Raw genomic sequence first — 21,043 nt, 5'->3', positions numbered from 1 at the left:
AGCTTGGAGTCTAGCTGTAGGCTTTACAGTGTGCAAACACAGTTCTACTTTGTGTTCTCTGGAATAGTTTTCTGGATGGCCAAATTCATGGCTTTCAGTGATAAAGGTTGGAGAGGCTTCAGAGATAAAAGGAGGGGGCTGGGTAGGGGTGGCTCACCCCTGTAGTCCTAGCAACTCAGGATGCTCAGATCTGAGGATCAGGGTTTGAAGCCATTCTGGGCAAGGAAAGTCTGTGAGACTCTTAGGAAAAGCTGGAAGTGGTGCTGTAGCTCTCGCAGTAGAATGCTAACCTTGAGCAAAAGGAGCTCAGAGACGGTGCCCAGGTCTAATCTCAGGACTGGCCAAAAAAAAAAAAAAGTTGGGGGGGGGGTTGCGGCGTTGATGGAATGGTAGAAAGCATGTCCACATTACATATGTGCTCCTGGGCAAATGGCTTCACCCCAGTTTCCTCCTGGGTTGCTATTTCCTTCCTAGGGTGATTGTAAAGAAGTAAATAAAGTAATGGCAACGGAAGCTATTACCCAACGCCTGGCACACAGGTAATGTCTGATAAATGGAAAGAACCTTAATTGTTAGATCTCTTGGAGCCCATTTAGAACAAGCAAAATAACAACAATGATATTTTCGCAGAATAAAGTACATTGGATTGAAAAGACTATGTGCTTCCCATAAAGGATAGGGCGTAGATTCAACAATGTGAAAAGTTCTCTTGGTCACTACCAAGGCTTGACTTCAGGGCTCTCATACTGTGCGGGGGGGGGGGGGGGGGGGGTGTTTATAGCTGGTGCTCTCCCAGGCCTCCAGCTCAGCTTTTTGCTAGTTAGTTAGAAATGAAGTCTCACAAACATTTTACCCAGGCTGGCTTGGAACCATGACCCTTCAGGTCTCAGCCTCTTGAATAACTAGGATTACAACCTCCTGACTAACTAGAATTGCAGTGCCAGGTCACTAGCACTTGGCTAAGAAAATGTGAAAATTTTCTCTCTGAACTTAAACCTCCATTCCTTGTGCTTGGTAACAAGTGTTTTTGTTTATTTGTTTTGGATTCATTTAGGGGAGAAGTGGTCTGGATTACAGAGTAAGAGTTGTAAGGACACATCCGTGTGTGTGTGTGTGTGTGTGTGTGTGTGTGTGTGTGTGTGTGTGTGTGTGTGTGTGTGTGTGTGTGTGTGTAAGCAAATAAACAGTTACTTAGGTACTGAAGGTGATCAACTGGGAATGTACACTGACAGCAAATTTGTACCTATTAGTCACTGGATCTTCCCTCCCCTAACCCTACCCTAGGACTTGAACTCAGGGCCTGGGTGCTGTCCCTAAGCTTTTGTGCTCAAGTCTAGCACTCTACCATTTGAGCCACAGCTCCACTTCCAGCTTTTTGGGGTTAACTGGAGAGAAGAGTCTCATAGGACTTTCCTGCCTAAGCTGGCTTTGAACCCCAATCCTCAGATCTCAGCCTCTTGAGTGGCTAGGATTACAGAAATGAGCCGCTGGTGCCCAGCTGTCCCTGGATCTTTACCAAACAGCAGTACATCTTGAAGCAGAGATAAGTGTCCGTGGGATGGGGAGGAAGAAGAACTGGTCAGAGTGCCCTGGGAAAGTCTGAAATGAATCTAGATAAACAACACATTTCCAGTTAGCTGTTCTTATAGTTGCTCATAGTCTATATTTCTGCCAAAAGGGACACAGACATAGAATGAAAGACCGAATGTGCAGCAAACAATGGAAAAGAGAACTCCAAACTAAATAATGTCTCCATTCTAATTTCCTATGAGATGCAACCTGTCGTGCCAGAACCACAGAGGGAGATGACTGCTGGCATGCATTTGAGTTTTAATGAGGAAGATGAGTAGAGCCGAGCTTATCTGTTCTCCCAGTGTGGAAAATGTATGTTGGAGAAGGAAGTCTTTACAATGGTGTTTCACAACCATCCTGCATGGAAAACAGTGGAGATGGAGGTGGTAAAATCTCCCTTTAAAATGTACATTGGTTATTTTTTCTTGAACCAAAAAAAGTCCTTTGGAAAGTGAAAGGGGAATGGGTTTCTGTAGTTCCTCTGTGTATTTTTAGAAGGCTAGCCTCATTTTACACACTCAAATCTAGACTTATAAACCACCTAGCTCACAGTTTCCAGTACATCTTGGCAGCTTGGCAGTTCTTCAGACACATGAGAATTTCTCATTCTCATTGGTCATTTCTTCATTTCAACAAACAAAAATCGTTGGCTTTTTAAGGAAATCGCCTGTCTTCTGGGAAACACATATCTATTTGCAAGGTGTCAAAAAAAAAAAAACCCCAACCCACCACATAATAAAATAGATCCATTTCTGTGAACACAATAATACTCCTTTAATCCCTGCCAGCAATGTGACTCATCATCTGCCTGTCTCCTTCTGTGGGATGGAGAGGGATCTTGTCTGCAAACCTTCAGTGGCAGCAGGAGGCAGGCTCTTGCCTGCCAATTCCACACCAGCCCCTGGGCTGACGTGGCCCCTTGCTCTAGGAATGAGAAATTGGCCATGTTGGCCCTATTTTTAATAATTTACCCCAAAGTAAACACTTGTCTAAAGGTAGCCTCTAGCCAGGTACCACTGGCTCACATCTGTAATCCTAGCTACCCAGGAAGCTGAGATCTGAGGATAGCAGTTCAAAGCCAGCCTGGGCAGGAAGGTCTGTGAGACTCTTATCTCCAATTAACCACCAGAAAACCAGAAGTGGTGCTGTGGCTCAAGGGGTAGAGCACTAACCTTGAGCTATGGAGCTGAGGGACAGCGCCCAGGCCCTAGAGTTCAAGCCCCATGACCAACCAAAAAAAAAAAAAAAAGCTGGAAGTGGTTCAAGTGGTACAGCATTAGCCTTGAGCCAAAAATAAAAATAAGAAACAACAAAAAAAAAACCCAGGGACAGTTCTCAGGTGCTAAGTTCAAGACCCAGCATCAGCATAAAAAGAAAAGAAAAAAAAAAACCACATCTCTGAGTGAGTGAGCTGGCAGTGGTTTCTTGGTGTTGCTTATGTTCAGATTGCTTCACACTCTCCTTTGTTTGGCTTTTCAACTCTTCCCATGACTTGTTTACCTAGTTCCCTATATTATATTAATTAATTCTTTCGAAATATGTAAAATTCTTTCCATCTTGGATTTTATCAGTATAGAGATAAGAAGAATGTTTTGTTTCTGTTTATTTATTTATTTTTTAGGTGATCACAACTGGTTGGTCACAGGTAATATGAGAAGCTGGATTCTTGGATTTTTAGGATTCTTTTGGAAGCCAAAGGAACAGAAGACAAATGACATGTTCAACCTTTGGAAGTGGTAGAGCTGGAACTTCATCTTATAGCTGCTGATCTGTAGACCAGCATTCTTTTTTTGTGTGTGTGTGTGTGGTTGTGGGGCTTGAATTCTGGGCCTGGGCACTGTCCCTGAGCTCTTCAGCTCAAGGCTAGCGCTCTACCACTTGAGTCACAGCATCACTTCCAGTTTTCTGGTGGTTTACTGTAGATAAGAGTCTCTTGGACTTTCCTGCCTAAGCTGGCTTTGAACCATGATCCTCAGATCTCAGCCTCCTGCCTAGCTAGGATTACAGGTGAGAGCCACTGGCGCCTGGCTTAGACCAGCATTCTTTTTGTTCGATGTCACTTTCCGTCTCTTTTAATTCTACTCTTTTATGTTCATCGTTCCTCTGATCGATGGAAGGGAAAGATGGGCCTCCTAAATTGGTTTTAATTCTCCTGTAATTATGTAAGAACCCAGTTCAATAATGCTTACTTGCTGATTGTTTTACAGAGCAAATATTGCGCGCCAAGTGTTGCGAGGAAATCTATTGTTTCTCCCTTCCAAACAGTTTCTACTTAGAAAAGCTAAATACATGTTTCAATCTGGAAGTTTCCATTTATGTAAGTCTCTGATTTTGTAACTTCTATGTTGAGAATAAAGGGCTGGAGAAAGGAATGTTCAAGGTCATCTAGTCTAACCCTACCGCTTTAGAGTTGAAGAAAGAAGTCTAGAATGATGGAGTGGATTGCCCAAAGTAAGGAATGAACTGGAATTAGCACTCAGGTCTTGATTTAGGACATCTTATCCTATTGCCGATCTTCCTTAGGGCCTTTCTATTCTCATTCACCATCTTACCCCTCTTTCCATCTCATTAGCAACCCAAATGATCAAAGCAGATCAAACCAGGTACCTATTGCTCATACCTGTAATCCTAGCCACTCTGGAGGCTGAGATCTGAGGATTGCTGTGTGAAGCCAGCCTGGGCAGGAAAGTCCATGAGACTCTCATCCACCTAAAAGCCAGAAACAAAGGTGTAGCTCACTAGCCTTGAGCAAACAACAACAATAACAACAACAACAGCATCCAGGCCCTGAGTTCAATCCCAGAACTGTTAGCAAAAAAAAAAAAAAAAAGGCAGAATTTGACTGATACCACTTTTCAATTTCTTCATCTAAGCTATAACCCCCCCCCTTCTTCTCCTTTTTCTCTCTCTTTTTTTTTTTCTTCTGGATTTTTTAAAAATACTCCACTCCTCTCTCATCTAGCCAATATTTTCTTTCCCAAGTCTTCCCTTGGCAATGTCCTTTAATTGATTCCCTCCCTTTGGCTTCAAAGCCAATCTGTCTGATTGAAGTCACCAACACTTCTAAGGGAGGAACTGACCAAACCCTGGGCCTGACTGACCCTTGTTTGCCAGGAATCTTTATGTTCTCTGGGGAAAGGCACATTAATGCCATCTCTTAGCAAGATCCAATCTCTATTACTGCCCTGCCTTTTGACTGAGGATATGAGTCTCTTAACACTGCAAACACTATTGTAAACACTCAAAATCTTCTCAGGCCCAAGAATATAAAATTTATTTTAATTCAAGCCATTAACACCTATCATTCATGGGCGTTTCCTGTGTTTCAACAATTTTCTCCTTTTAATGCATCAAGAGCTGGCTTTTAGATCTTGCCAAATATGTCTGATCTAGACATTCACAAGTGGTTAGATTTATTGGAGGTCTTTTGGGTGTGTGTGTGTGTGTGTGTGTGTGTGTGTGTGTGTGTGTGTGTGTGTGTGTGTGTGTGTGTGTGTGTGTGTGTGTGTGTGTGTGTATGCTAGTAGTGGAGCTTGAACACAGGGTCTGGTCACTATCCCTTTGCTTTTTTGTTCAAGGCAAACATTCTACAAGTGAAACCACAATACCACTTTCAGCCTTTTGCCTGTGAGTTGCAGATTAACAGTCTCATGGAGGGGTTGGGAAGGTAGCTCAGTGGTAGAGTCTCATTGACTTTCCTGCCCAGGTTGGCTTCAAACTGAGATCCTCAGATCTCAGCCTCCTGAGTAGCTAGGATTGTAGGCATGAGCCACCTGCACTTGGTTTGGTCTAGGTATATGCAGGAAAAGGAACACGTTGTTTTCTCTTTCCACAGAGTTTACCTGACCTGCCATTTTGTGCTCTTATTTTGACACAGAAATTAATATGATTGGGTTGTTTGCCTTACAACACATTTTGAGAATATCTTCTCCTTCTCCTTCTCCTTCTCCTTCTCCTTCTCCTTCTCCTTCTCCTTCTCCTTCTTCTTCTTCTTCTTCTTCTTCTTCTTCTTCTTCTTCTTCTTCTTCTTCTTCTTCTTCTTCTTCTTCTTCTTCTTCTTCTTCCTTCCTTCTTCTTCCTTCCTTCTTCTTCCTTCTTCTTCTTCTTCTTCTTCTTCTTCTTCTTCTTCTTCTTCTTCTTCTTCTTCTTCTTCCTCCTCCTCCTCCTCCTCCTCCTCCTCCTCCTCCTCCTCCTCCTCCTCCTCCTCCTCCTCCTCCTCCTCCTCCTCCTCCTCCTCCTCCTCCTCCTCCTCCTCCTTCTTCCTTCTTCTTCCTTCTTCTTCTATCAGCCATGGGGCCTGAACTCTGGGCCTGGGCGCTGTCCCTCAGCTCTTCAGCTCAAGGCAAGCACTCTACCACTTGAGCCACAGCACCACTTCTTTTTTTCCCTACTTATATGGTCTGAGGAATCAAACCCAGGGCCTCATGCATACAAGGCAAGCACTCTACCACTGAGCCACCTTCTCAGTTTCCTGAGCTTCTTGAAAAAACAAAAGTAATCTACACGGAGAGGAGTCCATTAGGTTCCCACTCATTGTGGTTTACTCTTTTTTAGCCCCAAATTCTGGGTGATGTCTGAAGAAGCGCATGGGGTGGAGCCCTGGATCTTAACTTGTGAGCTCTTGTTCATTCATACACTGTGTTGTGTTCACTTTCTCAATGGCTTCCTGCCTACTGCAGACACTCGAAGGCCTCTCAAAGTGCTAGGGAACTAGAAGTATCTCTCAAAGATGGAGGGACAGGATTTGGGATAAAATCTGTGTTCTTGCCCCTGGCATGGGACAGTCCTCAGTGGTCCTGGGAGGGGCCCAGGGCTGAAGAACCTCTGGTTGATCTACCAGGATTGGATGCCTTCCCCTTTTCTGTCACATGCTGGTCCTTATTTGGGCTTTCTAGGATCATCTCCCAAACAAACAAATTGCCCACAAATCATTGCTTCTTCTAGATCCTATCCTAAGACTTTCCATGAAAAGCCACAAGCCAGGCACTGGTGGCTTACACCTGTAATCCAAGCTACTCAGGAGGTTGAGATCTGAGAATCTCAGTTTGAAGGCAGCCAGGGCAGAAAAAGTCTGTGAGACTCTTCAATTAACCACCAAAAAACTGGAAATGGAGGTGTGGCTCAAATGGTAGAGTGACAGCCTTCAGCAGAAAAGCCAAACAAGAGTGCAAGGCTCTGGGTTCAAGCCCCTGTACTGGCACACACACACAAAATAAAGGTATAAATAAATAAATAAGCCAAGGAATGATGGAAAGGGAAGGGAGAAATATCAAAAAGCAGGGATCCTGTACTAGGAACCTCTGAGATATGAAGACTTTTTTTTAATACATCCTAAGGCCAGAAATGTGATCTAGTGTTTAGTGTTTCTCTTTCAGAGTCCTGGGGAATAAGCTCCTATTTGAGGTTCCTATTTGAAAGATTGAAAATGGTTTGTGATGCTTAGAGGAATAATTCCTTGGCTGTGTGGAGACTTGAGTTTCTTGAATACCCTTTTCCCTGATAGCAAGAACTTACTGGATTTTTTTTTTTTTCAATTGAACTGAAATCATTTGCTCTCAAGCTTCAAGGCTCCTGGCTCCAGAAGTTTGGTTCTTTAAGATTTATATTCTTCATGCTAGTCTTCAGTTTCATCCTTTCCCATCCCCTGCTTGCATAATAGAGTTCTTTTTTTATTTTTTTTTTAAAGTCTCCTTTCCCACGGAAGCCCCTTTCCCCCCGCTTCGGCCATTTCAATGAGCCTTCTTGCAGTGTATAGAGATTGGCTATGCATACAGAATTCTAAGGGCTGCAGTGGCAATGAGATCTGTGCTTCTGTTTTGTTTCTAATCCAAATTGATTATTTTTTTCAGTTTTCATCCAGATGTTTGATACCATATAAACACAGCTTGAAAATGGGCCTGAACTGCTTACAGATGTATCCCAGTGAAACCCTTTCCAAATTATATATAATGATACTCTGGGTCTATTTATAGCTATGTCATAATCTCTGGCTGGAGTTTTAGTTTTAAGACTGAAGATGGAAAGAAAGTGAGAAATTCACATGGATGGGTGATTCGTCTACTTGATTAAAGACTCCAAATAGTGGCTTTTGGAGACCGTTTGCCATTGAGTCCTGGCCTGACTTAGAGCCACAGTGTTAAGGTAACTGATTGGGTCTCCATTCCAATTCCTGGGTAGAAAAACCTAGTCTCTATGCAATGTGACGGTATTTGAAAATGGGACTTTGGGAGGTAATTGGGGTGCGATAAGGTGAGGAGTGTAGAGCTCTTCATTTAAAAAAGAAAATGTTCTTTTGAGATGGGGAGGGGTCTTACTATGTTGCACAGGTTAGCATTGAACCCCTAGGCCCAAGTGATCTTCCTGCCTCAGTTTCCTGAGTAGCAGGGATTATAGGTATGCACCACAGTACCTGGCAAGAGTGGGGCTTTTATGACTGGATTAATGCATTTATAAGAAGAATGGGGGGGCTGGGAAGGTGGCTCAGTGGTAGAGTGCTTGCCTTGCATGCATGAAGCCCTGGGTTCGATTCCTCAGTAGTCATACAAAGAAAAAGCTGGAGTGGTGCTGTGGCTCAAGTGGTAGAGTGCTAGCCTTGAGCAAAAGAAACGTAGGGACAGTGCCCAGGTCCTGAGTTCAAGCCTCATGACTGGCAAAAAAAAAAAAAAATAGAGACATACAAAAGGTCTGTCTTCCCTCTCTCCTCTCTTCCTTCTCTTCTCTCTCACCTTCTTTCTTCCTTTTGCCTTCTCTCCTCTTTTCTCCTCTCCTTTTCTATTCTCTTTCCAAGAGGAGAGCCTTCACTAGAAACTGCTACTCTGATTTCAGACTTCCAACCTCTAGAATGGGAGAAATAAATTTGGGTTAAGTCATCTAGTCTATGGTATTTTGTTTTGACAGCCAGAGGTAACTAATCTCTATGGGGACCCAGATTGTGTTAATCCATTGAGTTTGTGGTCACTGTGATTTTCAAATTGGCCCTGGACCTAATCTAGACCAAGCCAAGAGCTGTTCACCTGGTATTTAAATGACACCTTGCTCAATTCTTATCAAAAGCTTGGTCACACTGGTTTTTGGTAATGACACAAAAAGATCTTTGTATTTTCCAAGATGGCAGCAGCCATATCCACTATGCACATACTTTTTTCCTCACCTTTTTTTTTTTTTTTTTTGGTCCGGTCGTGGGGCCTGAACTCTGGGCCTGGGCGCTGTCCCTCAGCTCTTCAGCTCAAGGCTAGCACTCTACCACTTGAGCCACAGTGCCACCTCCAGCTTTTTTCTTTTTGCTTATGTGGTGCTGAGGAATCGAACTCAGAGCCTCAGGCATGCAAGGCAAGCACTCTACCACTGAGCCACCTTCCCAGCCCATCACATACTTTTTTCCAATGTGACCCAAACATGTCTCCTAGGAAGAAGTGGGGTCTATGTCTTCTCTTCTGAAGCTGGCTGGATTCTGACTGGTGACCAATCAAATGCATTTGCAAAGCTTCAGAGACGGGACTAGAAAAGGCCATACATCTTGTCTGACTCTCTGGGTGTCCTGAAGGTTTTGCTTTCTTTCTTTTTTCTTTTTGCCAGTCCTGGGGCTTGAACTCAGGGCCTTGGCACTGTCCCTGAGCGTCTTTTACTCAAGGCTAGCACTCGACCACTTGAGCCACAGTATCACTTCTGTCTTTTTCTGTTTATGAGGTATTGAGTAATCAAATCTAGTGCTTCATGCATGCTAAGCAAGAATTCTACCACTAAGCCACATTCCTAGTCTTTTTTTTTTTTTTGTGCTTGAACTGGGGCTTGAACTCAGGACCTGAGTGCTGTCCTTTAACATAGCATATTCTCTCTCTCTCTCTCTCTCTCTCTCTCTCTCTCTCTCTCTCTCTCTCTCTCTCTCTCTCTCTCTCTCTCTCTCTCGTTCTCTGGGGGGCTTGAACTCTAGGCCTGGGGGCTGTCTCTGAGCTCTTCAGCTCAAGGCTAGTACTCTACCATTTGAGCCACAGTGCCAATTCTGGCCTTTTCTGTTTATGTTGTGCTGAGGAATTGATTCAGGGCCTCATGCAGGTGAGGCAAGCGCTCTACCTCTGAGCCACCTTTCCAGCCCCCCCCCCCTCTCTTTTTTTAAAATTCTTTTAAAAAACTTTTTGGGTGCTGGTGGCTCATACCTGTAATCCTAGCCACTCAGTAGGCTGAGATCTGAAGACTGCAGTTCAAAGCCAACCCTGGCAGGAAGCCTGTAGGACTCTTATCTCCAATTAATCGCAGAAAAAGCCAGAAGTGGAGCTGTAGCTCATGTAGTACAGTATAGTGCTAGCTTTGAGCAAGAGGAACTCAGGGACAGAGCACATGCTCAGAGTTCAAGCCCCAGTATATATATACTGGGTACAGAGGGGTTATAGTTCAGTTAAGTCAGGTAAAAAGTCCATTTCTTTTTGGACAATGTCACCCCTTCCCTCTCTCTCCAGTTTTTCCGTCCCATGCCCACCTACAAGTTAGCACAGCATTTTCACTCAAGATGGGCACTCTGCCATTTAGCACAGCCTTTTCTGCCCAGAGGGCTGAGATCCTCAGATCTTAGAGAGATTCTCAGAGATAGCCTTAGACCCCAGCCTCCCCAGTAGTAAGGATTACAACATGAGCCACCAGCATGGGGTATGATTTAGTTTCTTTCTCCCGTTAGCTCAGTGTGGTCCCCCACCCTTCTCTGGAAAATGATTGTTTCCTCAAGGAGGCTTCCTGGAAAACCTCTGGGCTATGGGCTTGCCTGTGGATGAGACTTTGTCAGTAGCTTCAGAGCTGGCTGGCTTCTAGGCCCTGTCATACAGAGAGGCGTGTGTGCCATTTCTTCACATATGGACAGGAACTGGAGAATGTGTTCTCAGTACCAAAATAATTCCTCTGAATGGATTCAGTCATGAGCAGATCAGCCAGGCATCGTGACCAAAGGCTTCTGGGTGGGGCTGGGACATTCTTGCATTTCATGTCACACATCCTTTACTGTAATGATGTACAGTTTGATGCCTTTTGATTTCTCTTAAGCACCAGGGAGGAGAAACCTTGACCAGCAGGCTAGACCAGGCAAGGTTATCTCTCAAGCCAATGTTGATCTGTATAGATTGATTCACACGTTCCTCTCATGGATTGATTCACACGTTCCTCTCATGGCTTTCCTGTGTAAAGGATCTTTTAGTTTGTAGTGACTCAGGGCATATGACGTGCATGAGCAAAACAGCATGGCACTTCTTCCTTGCTGGCCACAGCACACAAAATTCTACCATGTTGGTTCTTGTCACTGAGTTAATAGAAATTTTCAAGGGGACATACTGCTGGTGGAAGAGACTCAGAAGTTATTTCCTACTTGCAATGCATAGGCAAATCGTTTTGAAAATTAAAAAAAATTAATTTAATTTTTTATTTTTTGCCAGTTACCCCAGCTACAGCAGTAGGTATGACAAATCTGAGCTAAGCCACTGGAACAGGCTGAAGAGCAACTCTGTGTGTGTGTGTGTGTGTGTGTGTGTGTGTGTGTGTGTGTGTGTGTGTGTGTGCGCGAGAGAGCAAGAGAGACAGAAAGCGAGAGAGAGAGAGAGAGAGAGAGAGAGAGAGAGAGAGAGAGAGAGAGAGAGAGAGAGAGACAGAGACAGAGACAGAGACAGAGAGAGAGAAAGAGAGAGAGTGTGTGTCCTGGGACTTGAACTCAGGGTCTGAGCACTGTCCCTGAGCTTCTTTTTGCTTAAGGCTAGCCCTCTATCACTTAAGCCACAGCACCACTTCTGGCTTTTTCTGTGTATGTGGTACTGAGGAATTGAACCCAGGGCTTCATGCATGCTAGGCAAGCACTCTACCACCAAGCCACATTCCCAGCCCTAATTTTTAATTTTTGTTAGTGCCAGTACTGAGGCTTGAACTCAGGGTCAGAGTGCTGTTCTTTAGGGGTTGTATTTGTTTGTTTTACTCAAGGCTGTTGCTCTTCCATTTGAGCCAAACCTACCATTTGTGGTTAATTGGAGATGAGAGACTCACACACTTTTCTGGCTCAGCTGGATTTGAATCATGATCCTCAGATTTCTGCCTCCTGAGTAGTTAGAATTACAGGCATGAGCTACCAATACCCAGTAGACTCCTTGTTTTAAGTTTAATGTTCAGTTTATTTGGGGTGTCTTTTGGAGGCAAATTGGTGGAGATAGAGGCAATTATATTCACAATCACCAACACTTCCACCACCACCTATAAATTCCCAGGGCCATCCTGGAAGACTCCTTTCCTCTTCTTAGCTAGAGCCTCTGACTTTCTGCTAGGCTCTGAAAGTTGAATCTAGTTGTGCTGTCTTTCACTGTCATTGGTGTTCATTGTCCTTTAGATGAAGACTCAAGTCTTTTACAGGCCCTACAGAGGCGGTCTGACCTGGCTCTGTATTGATACTGACTGAATTGGTCCTGTCACCTTATGATCAGCCACACTGACCAGCCACATTGACCTGTTTTCAGTGCCTCAAGTATGCCTGTGATATCAGAATACCTAATCCTTTTGCCTACAGCAACACACACACACACACACACACACACACACACACACACACACACACACACACACACACACACACACACACACACATCACCCAATGATTCCTTCTGTTTCTTAGTTTACCTGCCCCACTGATCCAGATGTCTCAACATTTGGAAGATGTTCCTGCTATCCTTGCATATCTTATAGCGTGTTGGCATGGGTGACAAGAATACTCAATCTCAGATAGGAAGCTTTACTTGTCCACAGTGTGGTCAGCCCTCTATCCTAAATGGCCAGTTTTGGAATGTTGTATCTCCCAGCATCTGGAGCATCTCTGTAACATCATAGGTGCCCAGCAATTATGTGCTAAGTGAATGAATGAGTTAAGCGAATGAATGAACGGATATATGCCAATGGGATATATCCACATGGAAACAGCACTTGTGGTGTTTCATCTGGAAAGACGCTTGGTGGAGGTGGGGACGCTCTGCGTGATGGGTAACTCAGGTTGCTATGGGAGATGTTGGAAATCACAGCAAAAGCACTGAGCCCAGGGCCCGGGATGCAGTAAGCATTCATTGCAAACATCTCCACCCTGGCCTTCCTCTCTGTACCCATCCCCCTGCCTCCTTTACCCCCACCCCACATCTGGATTGAATTTGAAGCAGTGAACAGAGTTCAGGGAGCAGAATTCTCCCCTTGGGGGGAAGAACTTTCTGATTGAATATTCTGGAAATGGACTGGATTCTTGTGACAATAACATCTCTGTACCCTAAGATGTTAAAACAGAGGTGCCCTATACCAGAAGGCGGGAACAAGGGGTGGGCCAGATGTCCTTTAGATTTCTTTCCCTCCCAAAGAAGCAATGATTCGTCCTCTTCTCTATTTTTTTTAAAACTTCTTTTGTTGCTTTGATTTAAAATAGGTGGAGAAATGCTGTAAATTTAAATATGAGAGGATTCTCAGGAAAATTATGTTACTAGGAAACGAAAAAGGTTTGGCGTGCTTTCAAGAGGAATTTATTCTGCCATCATATATTGTTCCTGAGGTCCTGCCAAACTGAATTATTTATCTGTGGCCAGTCTTTTTTTGAGTTGGATTCCCTCCAAAAGTGGTCAAGACTTGACATCTCTGAGCACCAAATCTACGTGATGGCTGGTGCTTTTCCTGTTCTTTTAACTATTAAAATATAAACCATTTTTTTCCCTGGGGCTTGAACTCAGGGACTGGGCACCGTGTCTTAGCTTTTTCACTCAAGGCTGGCTCTCTAACCACTTGAGCCACAACTCTCCTTCTAGCTTTTGGGTGGTTAATTGGAGATAAGCAGTTCACTGATTTTTTTCTGCCTGGGCTGGCTTCCAACCGTGATCCTCAGGTCTTAGCCTCCTGAAGAGCTAGCCATTCTCTTCTTGTTGACTTCATTTTCCTATGTGGGACTGGCTTAACAAGCCCCAGGTTCTTCTCAGTGCTTAGCTCAGTGCTTAACACCAGCAGGATGCACATCCTCCTGTTGACCTCAGTGGTTACCCTGTTTGATCAAACCATGTTTCCAACACCCTGATTTTTGGCAGCCAGGGGCACCTGCAGCTCTGTTCTCCCTGTTGAGCGAGCTAGCCACCACCTACCTGTAGCACAGGCCTACTCAACCCTTTGATTGCCTCAAAGATTCCAACCAAGACGTACTTCGACAGCTGACTGCGCTATTCCCGCCCCCTCCACTCCCGCAGCGCCGTGTGATTGGCCAGGACTGCTGTCGTTTATTGATTGGCTGATTCAACCTCTACGAAGAGTATCCAAGATGGCGGCTGAGCGAGATGGCGGGTCGCGACGTCTCCTCGCGGAGATGAAGCATGCCCGCCTTCACCAAGTCCGACTCTCTCCACCAGAGCAAAGACGTCGGGTAAGAGGGTGTTTCTAAAAGAGGTCTGCTTTTAGTAGAACAAAGCGAAAAGACGTAGTGAGGCAGGCTGGAAAAGTACTGAGCGTCATCCGGGCCCCTACCCCCCCCCCCCCCACTCAGGGATTAGAGAATTAAATCTGGGCCTTAAATTAAAAACCTGCACCAAAGACGGGTGCTGGTGGCTCACGCCTGTAATCCTAGCTACTCAGGAGGCTGGCTGAGACCCTAGGACCACAGTTCAAAGCCAGCCCCAGGCAGGAAAGTCTATGAGACTCTTTATCTCCAATGAACCACCAAAACACGAGAAGTGGAGCTGCGGCTTGAGTGGTAGAGCGCTAGCTTTTTTTGAGTTTAAAAAAAGAGAAAAAAAAAAAAAGCTCAAGAAATGTATGCATTACTGAATTGTGAAATGGTAAGTCTGCTGTACTATGTATTCATCATGACAATCAAGGGCTGGGAAGGTGGCTCAGTGGTAGAGCCCTTGCCTTGCATGCATGAAGCCCTGGGTTCGATTCCTCAGCAACCACATAAGCAGAAAAAGCCGGAAGTGGCGCTGTGGCTCAAGCGGGAGAGCGTTAGCCTTGAGCTGAAGAACTGAAGGACAGCACCCAGGCCCAGAGTTGAGGCAAAACAACAACAACAAACAAACAAAACACAAATTATTAAAAAAATAAAAAGCCATTGCCGGAGTAGCTTCTGCCTGGAATCCTAGCTATTCAGGAGGCTTGAGGATCAGAGGATGGCGGTTTGAAGCCAGCCAGGTCAGAAAAGTCCCCATGAGGCTCAATTTCCAATAAGCCACTCAAAAACAGGAAGTGGCCACTCTGTTTAAGTGCTAGAGCACTAGCCTTGAGCACAAAGAGGCTCAGGGACAGCACCCAGGCCCTGAGTTCAAGCCCTGCAACCAAGGTGTGTTTGGGGGTGTGTGTAGGGAAGCTTAGTGACAATGCTCAGGCTCTGAGTTCAGGACTAGCATTCCCCCTTCCCCAACAACAACAAACCACCACCATCCACAATACCTAGTCCTACTTTGGTGAAACCAAGTGCTCAGAAGAATCCATGACCCTAACCCCAGGCTAAACCTGAGCCCTGAGTACTGCCTTTGGCCAAGTGGTGGAGGGCAAGCCTCACCACCCCTCCTCCAACCTTAGGTGGAATGGGAATAGGAAATTAAAAGCAGGCATGGGGCAGTGTGTTAGTGCCCAAGGTGGTAAGATTCAGCTAGCATCCAAAAGGCCTCAGGCCAGTTGTGACTGTTTGTGCATTTAATCCAAGTGACTCAGGATACAGAGATCAGGAGGATCATAGCTCTAAGTCATGAGACTCAATCCACAACATAACTGAAACAAAGAACTATGGGCATATCTCAAGTGCAAGTGCAAGGCCCTGACCTGAGTTCAACCTCCAGTACCACACACACACACACCCTAACTCATTGGATTTCACCCACCCAATGTCAGCAAATATGCCAACACAACTAACAGAACTAAGCAAGCCTTGAAAGGTTCTGGAAGTTTCTGGAATTATTCTATGCTTGTAAAGCTAACATTTCTTAGAATTTATCAATACATGCATGTGTAGATCTATATTTAGTATAATGAATGTCTATCATTTGCATTTCTTTTACTGAAAGGCTTTGTGCCTGATATGTCCAGCAAAACTACACATAGACAAAACTGTAAGTTAGGCAAATTGTATTTAGGTTGATATGTATTCAGATTGTTACATTTAAACAATACAAGGTAGCATGCCCTTTCTACTCTTTCTTCCCTGTGATCTTTGGAACTGAATCTAGTCTTCGTACACTAGGCAGGTACTCTCTTGAGTGATATGCCTGCTAAAGTAGTGTTCTTAACCTAGAGAATAATAATTTCTTCACTTACTCTCATATGTCAGGTTAGCAGTAAGGACTTTTACAGGGAGTTTTGCCTTTACCTTTACAGTTAAATACCTGTTCATATCACACTATCACTTTCTTTTGTTGTTGTTGTTGGTCATGGGACTTGAACTCAGGGCCTGGGCACTGTCCCTGAGTTTTTTTGCTCAAAGCTAACACTCACAGCTCTGATTTCAGTTTTTTGGTGGTTAATTGGAAATAAGAGTGTCATAGACTTTGTTGCCCATGTTGGCTTTAAACCTTGATCCTCAGATCTCAGCCTCCTGAGTAGCTAGGATTATAGCACCCATCTACCACTCTTTTTTTTTTTAACCACTCATTTTTATAGGAGGCCTGGAGAAAGGAACGTTAGGAAGTAGAGAAGTCTAGATTTGAACTCAAGGCCCCTATACTGTTAACTTTAGTTTAGGCTTTTCCCAGATGCTCCTAGATAGCTACATTTAGAAGAAAGGTAATCTTGTTCTCAAAGGTACCAAAGCATAACAAGGCTCCTTTTTACTTTTAGAATTAGTTATATCGTGGCAGGAATTACTGCTTTAGTAGTCGGTGCCAAACTCTCTAGTCTGGGAATGTAGCAGACTAACCTAAGGAGTTTTACAAAGGTCTAGATTTCCTGGCTCCACTCCAAACTGCTTATGGCAGAATTTTCTGGGGTGGATCTTAGAATCCATACTTCTGAAAAGCTTCCAAGGAATAATTTTGGCTAGAAACTATAACTATCAAATGAGTACAAAAACATTTCAAAATTTAAATTTTATTGCAAGCTAAATGAGCACACAAATGATAGCTCAGGGGAAACAGCATTGATACAAATGGAGATTGAGAGCCAGGACTGATAGCTCTTGCTTGTAATCCTACATACTCAGGAGACTGAGATTTGGGTATCAAGCTAGCCAGGGCAGACAGATCCAAGAGACTCTTATTGCCAATTAACCAGCAACAAGGTGAAAGTGGAGCTGTGGCTCAAGTTGTAGAGCGCTTGAGTAAAAAAGCCTTGAGTGAAAAAGCTAAGCAAGAATGAGAGACCCTAAGTTCAAGCCCCAGGATCAGCACAAAGAAAGAATACAAAAGAAACAAATGGAGATTGATATGTCATTTTGTAAAGCCATCTGGCATTAGCAAGTAAAATGAAAAAAATACACACCCTTTCAGCCTAGCAATTTCAATCCAGGGAATATCTGTGGTAGATTAAAAGCAATATATATGGATAGATATGTCCTAGGATAGTTATTGAGTCATTATTCATAGTGACAAAAATAGGACATAGTCTCCATCAGTAGAGGGACAGTTTAATGAATGGGGATTATCACTGTTCTGGAAAATTTTACAGTTCTACAGAAAAAGTGACTAAGAAGTATTTCTGTATGCTATCATTAAATAAGAGAATAAAGTCACATCTCCAGGTGCCAGTGGCTCACACCTGTAATCCTAGATACTCAGGAGGATGAGTTCTGATGATCAAGGTTCAAAGTCAACCTGGGCAGAAAAGTCCGTGAGACTCCCACCTCTAAGTAACCAGCAAAACGCTTAGCGTGAAGCTGTGGCTCAAGTAGTAGAGTGACATCCTTGAGCAGAAAAGCCAAGAGAGAGAGCAGTAGAGCCTGAGTTCAAGCCCCAATACTAGTACACACACACACACACACACACACACACACACACACACACACACACACACACACACACACACACACACACACACACACACACACACACACACACGCACGCACGCACGCACGCACCCACCCACCCACCCCAAGATAATTAGGGAAAATTGACATGATGCCTTGTTTAAAAATGACAAAGTTTGTCTCTGTTTGATAATTCTCTCTCATCATTGCTGTTATTATCAATATATGCCTGATACGGTATACCATATGCCTGTGGTATTTTGTTCTGGATGCCTGAACAGATGAATGGAGTCAAGCTTTAATAACTGATAGGATTCCTTCATTCCATTGCCCATAGGCAATATGCCCCTCAAGATAGTTGTAGAATCTCTGACTTTCAACCTGCTCTGGACCGGGTAGGGAGACAGATTAGTAAACAGATGAGTGCAAGAGGAATGTTTTGCCTGGTAAAGTACAGGTGCTCCTGGAGCTAACGAGAATGACTTAGACCCAGTACCTGTGACTTGGTAACTGGGCCTGCATTTCCTCATAACAGCCGCTGGTTGGCATAGAGGAGGAATTTCTGCTTAGAGACAGCTGGCAACTGGCTACCTTTTTCCTCCATGCTCAACCTGATACCCTTACTATGTCTCCTTTTGCTTGAGCTTTCTGGCACAAACTGTTGCTTGTAAACATACACACTGGTTGTGTATTTTTCTACTTTTCCTCCTGTCTCATGGTAGCCATTAAAGCCAGGTTAATACATTATTTAACATATCTTTATTCTTTGGGTGGTGCTGAGGTTTGAACTCAGAGTCTTGTGCTTGCTAGGCTGGTACTGTAGTACCTGAGCCATGCCTCCAGCCCCTGCTTAATGGAAATTTAAGTGCAGAGAGTCAAGATGCTGAATTATAAGAGGCATTTGGCACTATTTTGTATCATAGACTCAGGAAATGGCTGAGCTGGGAGGAAACTTGGGGATTCTGCAATCCAACTTTCTCATTTTCCAACCTGGAAACAAAATTCCAGAGAGGTGAAGTCATTGGCCCCAGGTCATATAGCTCATTAAGTGGGAAACAGCAGCCAGGAGGGAGACATGATTTCCTGGTGCCTAGTCCAGTGCTTCCCTGCTCTGATAAATACTGTGTGTGTGTGTGTCTGTCTGTCTCCCTTTATTTGTGTAGACAAAGCAAAGTAGCAGTTTGCCACATAGATTTTGGGAAACATTGTCATGTGACACTTAATCCACGCTCAGGCCCCTTTCTTCCCACTGTCAGAAGAATTGTCAAAAGGAAATTATTGGAAAGTGCTAGCCATGTATTACAGCTTCCAAGCCCACAAGCACAGATGTCTACTGGCAAAACTATAATAAAATTGGAAGAAATTAAAACTCATTTTGTTTGCCAGTCCTTGGTCACAAAAAATGCTCGCTGCAGATGAGTGCTCTGGCTCCAGCTCCTCCCCCTTATTACTAAACAAAAGCAGAACCCAACAAAAATAGAAGCAAATGCAGAAATCTGCTTCCGTTTCTTGCTTTGTATATCAATGTTTCTTCTATTGGTCAAATCATATTATGGAGCTTCTGTTACAATGACTTCTCTTAGATTACGCCCCAAAATAACTATGAGAGAGATGAAGAATGGTCCATCTTGAAGCAGGATAGCCTGAGAGTTCCATCTCTTTGGGTTCCTTTAACCCTGAATTGGTGGTAGAAGGATTGATTAAACATTAAAATCCACTGAAGAATGAGCAGGATGAGAAGCCATAGCATCTGGCCAAATCTGGTTTGTTGTCTGGTTTTGCTAATAAAGTTTTATTGGAATAATAACAAAAAGAATACCTTTAAAGTCACACCCCCAGTGTGACCTACTTCCTCCAGCTAGGTCCCACCTCCTACACTTTCCATAAGCTCCCCAAATAATGCCATCATTGGGGGACTGTTGTTGAAGACATGAGTCTGTAGTGCACATTTCAGATTCACTCTATCACATTTGCCTCTTTCCTTCCTTTGACCTTGTATGCTGGTATTGAAAACTGTCTTTTCTAAGCAGTGCATGCCTGGATTTGGCCTTTTGAAAAAACGTATATGGACCATTTACATTTAATATAATTATGGAAGCTGGGCACTGGTGGCTCATGCCTGTATTCCTAGATACTTAGGAGGCTGAGATCTGAGGATCACAGTTCAAAGCCAGCCTATTCAGGAAAGTCTATAAGACTCTTTTTTTTTTTCTTCTGGCTACAAGTTTAACAATCTCCATCTTTCCTGGGGTGGCTGACCAGGTCCACTACCAAATCTGCCTCTAAACTGGAATTCAGTTGCTGACCCAGCCCCAGCCTGGGCTTTCTTGTCAGCACCAGGGGCACAGCACTCTGTCTGTAGGTGTCTCTGTCAGCTTCACCTTTTGTGAGTCTTGCAGGCGGCTCGCCCTTCAGACCTTTTGGCTGAGACCTTCCAGTCTCAGGTCGGCTGCGGCGTAAGGTAGCAGGCACAATCTCAGGGGGCAGGTGGAGGTAATCACGGAGATACTGGATACCCTTGTTGGTCAGGTACCAATCAAAATGCCTCCAGGCAAACTGTTCCTTCACGTAGCCCCAAGCCTTGAGAGACTGCATGGCCTTCATGACGTGAAGGTTGGGCACATTCTTGTCTGCCAGTTCTGGGTGCTTGGGGATGTGGACATCCTTCTTGGCCACCATACCCCCTCCTTAAAAAGGAGTTCATAAATGGCAATCCGGTTTTTCTTGGGCATCAACATCACGGTGGGTTCAGTGTCTGAGGCCAAGGCTGGAAAGGTCTATAAGACTCTTATGTCCAATTTACCACCAGAAAACCAGAAGTAAAGCTGTGGCTCAAAAGTGGTAGAGTGCTAGCCTTGAGCAAAAGAGCTCAGAGACCTCCCGCACGATATAACCCCTGCTTTCACTGTATTTGATGTTGATATAATTTGTGGATGGGAAGGGAAAAAACAAATTGTTTAAATAGGGATACAGGTGGGCCCATTGTAACAATGAGATGTACAAGTCATTATGTTGAAAAATGAACTTTACAACTTTGGGGGGGGGGAGGAAGGAGGAGGATATGCGTGGGGGAGAGGGATATGGGAAGGGATAGGAAGGGGAAACAAAGGAGGAAGCAGCAATGCTTGATAAGAAATGTACTCATTATCTTGCCCATGTAATTATAACACCTCTGTACAGTATTTTCATAATAAAAAATTTTAAAAAAGAGCCCAGAGACCGTGCCCAGGCCCTGAGTTCAAGCCCCACAGCTGACAAAAAAATAAACACACATACATATAAAATTATGGATATATCAGTCTTAATTCTACTACTGTACTTACTTTGCTTTGTCCTGTACCTTTTTTCTTGCTTTCTTTTGGGCAAATGAAGTATTTTAAGATATTTTAATATTGTTGCTTTTGTTGAAGTGAAATTCATGTAACATAAAACTTTTTTTGTGTGTGCCAGTACTAGAGCTTGAACTAAGAGGCTGGGCTCTTTCACTCAGGGCTGATGCTTCTTACTACTTGACCCAAACTTCCATTTTTGGCTTTTTGCTGATTAATTGGG

General features: G+C 44.0%; 1 pseudogene; it reads right to left on the bottom strand.

Moving 5' to 3' along the window:
* Positions 1 to 19,709: 19,709 nt before the first annotated feature.
* On the bottom strand, positions 19,710 to 20,237 carry LOC138808849 (small ribosomal subunit protein eS10-like; annotated as a pseudogene).
* Between the last annotated feature and the right edge of the window lie 806 nt (positions 20,238 to 21,043).

The sequence above is a fragment of the Dipodomys merriami genome, unplaced genomic scaffold, assembly GCF_024711535.1.
Source record: "Dipodomys merriami isolate MVZ:Mamm:240054 unplaced genomic scaffold, mDipMer1.0.p SCAF_48, whole genome shotgun sequence".
NCBI lineage: Eukaryota > Metazoa > Chordata > Mammalia > Rodentia > Heteromyidae > Dipodomys > Dipodomys merriami.
Note: the sequence above shows the minus strand (reverse complement) of the source record. Positions and strands in the feature narration are given on the sequence as shown.